At 32.0% G+C, this 4,623-nt stretch overlaps 1 non-coding gene across 1 annotated transcript; it reads right to left on the bottom strand.

Annotated features, from left to right (window-relative positions):
• Positions 1-3,830: 3,830 nt before the first annotated feature.
• LOC129026026 (U1 spliceosomal RNA) lies at positions 3,831-3,990 on the bottom strand. The gene has a single exon (XR_008497408.1). It is a non-coding gene; the product is annotated as a U1 spliceosomal RNA (small nuclear RNA).
• Positions 3,991-4,623: the final 633 nt, after the last annotated feature.

The raw sequence follows: 4,623 nt of genomic DNA, 5'->3' as shown, positions 1-4,623 counted from the left end.
ATTTTGCTATATGGCTACAGACATGTTTTGACTTTTGGAGCTTCTGTCTATGCTCCCCTTCCTTCCACAACTATGGTTAATAGGCATATTTATTGAATGTTAATAATTCTGATTTAATCATGTAAATAATCTTATGTAATTTGGAAAATGCATTATTCTCAAAAGAAGATTCTGAATCCTAGAAAGACCAATTAACTTACTCCCCAAACTGTACTTATTCCCCCAAAGTTACTCATGGCAGAGGACTCACTTGTCTTTACTCCTGCCTGCTTGACCAAACTTTACTGTATTACGTCCAGTGTATATTATTATTTTATTACTCTTTTATAATAACTTCTCTGTGAACTCAGTTATAATAGTCCATGTTTGAAATAAGCAATAATCATAAAAATTAAAAAATAAATTAAGTGCTTTGAAAATTAGGAGCATAAACAGTATATCACCTTATTCAGTAACTTTTGGTATTTCTTGTAACCTCTTTCCTTGTATTTATAAAGTTAAATTAGTGCATTACTGATTTCTTTTGATCTTTAATGTTGGTACCCAAGATAATTTACTAGAATTGTTTTATTTATTTGAAGACAAACCAAAGTTAAGTAAGACAAGAGACAGAAAAGAGTACAATATTAGTGTCCTAAGACAGCTTCAAGACATCTTTGTTCATTTAGCTGTTTCCAAACTACAGTCCTATGTACCCAAAGAATTTTGGTCACAGTTAAGGTAAATTTCATGTAAATGATTATTTCAGTTTCATAAAAACCTCAATACATTGACTAAACATTACTCAGAAAAAGGCTTCATACAAAGGACAATATGTCAAGTGAAATTAGCCAGGAAATATAAAAGACAAAGATTGCATCTTTTTATTTATATGTGAGAAATAACAAAGTTGATCTCATGGAGGTAGAAAATAGAATGACAGATTATTATAGGCTGTGAAAGATATTGAGCAAACAAATAAGTGAGTTAGTTGATGAGTAAAAAATACAGTTAGAAGGAATAGGTTCTAAAGTTTGATTGTATAAGAGGGAGAATATAGGTATGAATAATTTGTTATAGATTTCAAAATAAATAGAAGTTTAGATGTGGAAAGCTGTTTACACAAATATGTCAGTAATAATTTAAGGGGTGCATTAAAGAAGGACATGGTGATTTCCATTTGAAGAATCCTCTCCAGGATGATTGGGAGGTGATTAGAACCAGGACAACATGATGCATTCACTTGAGGTAGCAAACTTACAGAGATGCAGCAGTAATACAGAGATAAGATTAATCTACACATATTTCTCTTACACTCTCTAAGGAACAGAAATTCCAAAATCTAAGTCTAGGCCAGAAGAGAAACATAGACGGCAAATAACAATAGGCCAACTAGGAAGGGCCATAACATAGTTGGATTACAATGTACAAATATCAGTAGCCCTGATGATGTATTTATAAGTCTCGACTAAGGTAGACTTCAAGTTGCATTCATACTGGTTGATGCTACTGCTTATGTACTATAAAAGATAAAAACATAGTATATTCTAACCAATTTGAACAAACAAATTGCTGTTCCTCAAGCTACACAACACACTTCATATCCTATTGTTTCCAACAATGGGTGTTGAGATATTAAGTCAAATAAAAAATTATATGAATTATTTAAAATCTGAAGGCGCTTATATCCTCAGTAAACCCTACATCTAACAACAAAAGCTTTAAAATAATATAGAAATAGACTAGGAGACTTACTGCTCTCAAGGAAAATTGTGACTGGCTAGCAAAGCAGTCAGAAATCTTGGCACAATGGTGATTCAAGGTACTGTGGATTCTGATAATATGCACTTCACTGGGATAAGATGAAACCAAATTTTAGAAGCATCACTTAATAAATTCTACCACAAAAGTACCCCAAGCACAAAAATATAATCTACTATGCTTCACACATTGTGACATAGGAAAATTGTGCATATTGGTTTTAATATTTTAGAATTTCTATTAAAATATATCCATATTCTTTATCTCAACAAGAAATTAAACTATCAAACATTAAAGGTGAAGAACGTGTATAATTAAAATCTTCTTGTTTTTTACATTTTTCCCCATTTTATATTTTTTCTGGTGATAAAAAATAAGGTTTCTGAGCAATACAGCTGTTATTCTGGGCAACTGTTGTAATTCAGGTAATTCCATCCCTTGGCTACATGAACTTGATGAGAAGTCATGCTGAATGTTACTTTAAATGATTAACCTGGCCGGGTGCAACGACTCACCACTTGTAATCCCAGGAGTTTGAGAGACCGAGGCGGAGGTGGGTGGATTGTGAACTCAGGAGATCCAGACCACCCTAACTAACACAGTGAAACACTGTCTCTACCAAAAATACAAAATTAGCCAGATGCATGCCTGTAATCCCAGCTACTTTGGAGGATGAAGCAGGAGAATCGCTTGAACTCGGGAGGTGGAAGTTGTAGTGAGCCAAGATCACAACCATTGCACTTCAGCCTAAGCAACAAGAGTGAAACTATCAAAAGAACAAATAAAACAAAAGAAGAAAGGGAGAAGGAAAGGAAAGAAATAAAGAAAGGAAGGAAGGTAGGAAGGAAAAGAAATGGAAAGGGAAGGAAGGGAAGAAAAGAGAAAAGAGGGAAGAAAAGAGAAAAGAGGGAAGAAAAGAGAAAAGAGAAAAGAAATCTGCATTACTCACATTGTGGCTAATCTTCCCAGAATATTTTAACACAAATATTTGTTTTAACTTAGAAGTGCTCATAAATGGATTTTATTTATATTTTTGGTCAGTATTTGTTCTTTATGGTAAATTCCGTATTAAAGCTGGCAAAATTGTTAAGTTTTACTGCCACTGGATTTTAAGAAAGACTAAATAAATTACTTTATACTCTTATTGAAATATCACACATTTTTATGAACTAGGACAAGGTAGCACCTTATTACAAATAAAATATCACAAGGGTAAAATAAAACATGATCCCACTTAAACTATTCTTCCTCCGATCATCTTGCCAAAGCTGTCCTAGAAATTTTTTTTTTAATTTGCAGTCACAGCTGATAAGTTACAAAATATGTTATAAAATAATAATTGAAGACCATATAAGTAAATCATCAAAATGAGTTTTGAAAAAGAAAATTATTATTATTATTATTATTTAACCTGCTGATACATAGAGCCTATTGAATGAGGATATAATGGAGCATCTTCTGTTGGAGAGGTCTTATGCCCATCTAAAGCGTCATGGTCAACTGGCTCCAAATTCTAAATATTTAAATATCAACAATTTGATTATAAAAGTAACTTTATACCTTATAATTTATTTTCTTTGTTAGAATAAACTTTTAAAAAATGCAAGAAAGCTGACAGCTATAACATCTTTACAATTCCTGCAAATGATTTATAATTTAGGGAAAAATTCTGAATTATTTTAACTACATAATTTTTAGGTCATTTCACACAAGTTGCTTCCAAAAGGAAACTGCTTTTCGAGAACAAACAAACCAATGCTAATAATTTCACAAAATAAATATTTTTAAGGGCAATATTAATACATACACATTGGCTTATGCATTTAAAAATTACTTCTCTTTTTCCCAGATATATCTGCTGCCCTTTGGGGGCTTCCCTCAGCCACCTCATCTAGACAAAGTTCTCAAGCATTTGCAAGTGTCATCCTAGCACTATTTGATTTTTCTAATAAATAACAATTTGATGTTTTATTGTTTTGTACTGGCGGACAAAAATTTTTGTAGGCATATTTAATTCTTTCCAGTTTATGGTTTTCTTTCAATTTTCTATATACACTAAATGACTCAATTTTCTTTCTTTCTTTCCCACGTGAAAGCACAAACACAGTCCTTCACTTCCACAAATTATGCAGTTGAGTTTCCCACATTTGGGGAAATCTCATGGGTCAACACATCTAGAGTGCAATAGATCTGCCTTTCCTTGGGAAAGCCACCTTCGTGATCATGGTGTCTCCCCTGGCAGGGAAGTATCCATTTTCTTTTTAAGACTTCCATTAGCCTTTGAAAGAAAATACAAATATAAATGTAATAGAATTCAGAATAATTTTCAGTATCAGCTTAAAATGTTAATTTCAATCATCCATGATTATTCTTTTCTAAAAGAGTTCTTAATTCTGACACAGGCTTCTACAAAATTGTAAGAAAAAACAGTATGATAAACAACGAAATGACTGCTAAATAAAACTACCATACATTTTATGCACTGATATACTCATTTTTGATAGTGACTCTTAGAGTGTTCTATTGTATCTAACAGCCATTCTCGGTCTTCTGGAATTTTATCATGTGCACTATGAGTTTTAAAAATAATCAGATGAAAATAACTTACAATATGTAGTAGCTAATATTTTACTGCCTAATGTGTGTCATTCAGAACAAGTTTTTGAGGTAATCTAATTAATATCAGTTAGTTTCCTAAGCAGGTAGCATTAGTAAATCCATTTAACAAATAAAAAATCAATTACAGTTAGAACAAATACTTCACCAATTATTACAGATTTAGCCAGTTGAGGAGCTAGTTAGCAATCTGACCCAATCATCTGACCTTTTGGTGTATTATCAATTTAAAATATTATGGTTAAGTATACTATCCATGCATTACTA

Source organism: Pongo pygmaeus, chromosome Y, assembly GCF_028885625.2.
Source record: "Pongo pygmaeus isolate AG05252 chromosome Y, NHGRI_mPonPyg2-v2.0_pri, whole genome shotgun sequence".
NCBI lineage: Eukaryota > Metazoa > Chordata > Mammalia > Primates > Hominidae > Pongo > Pongo pygmaeus.
Note: the sequence above shows the minus strand (reverse complement) of the source record. Positions and strands in the feature narration are given on the sequence as shown.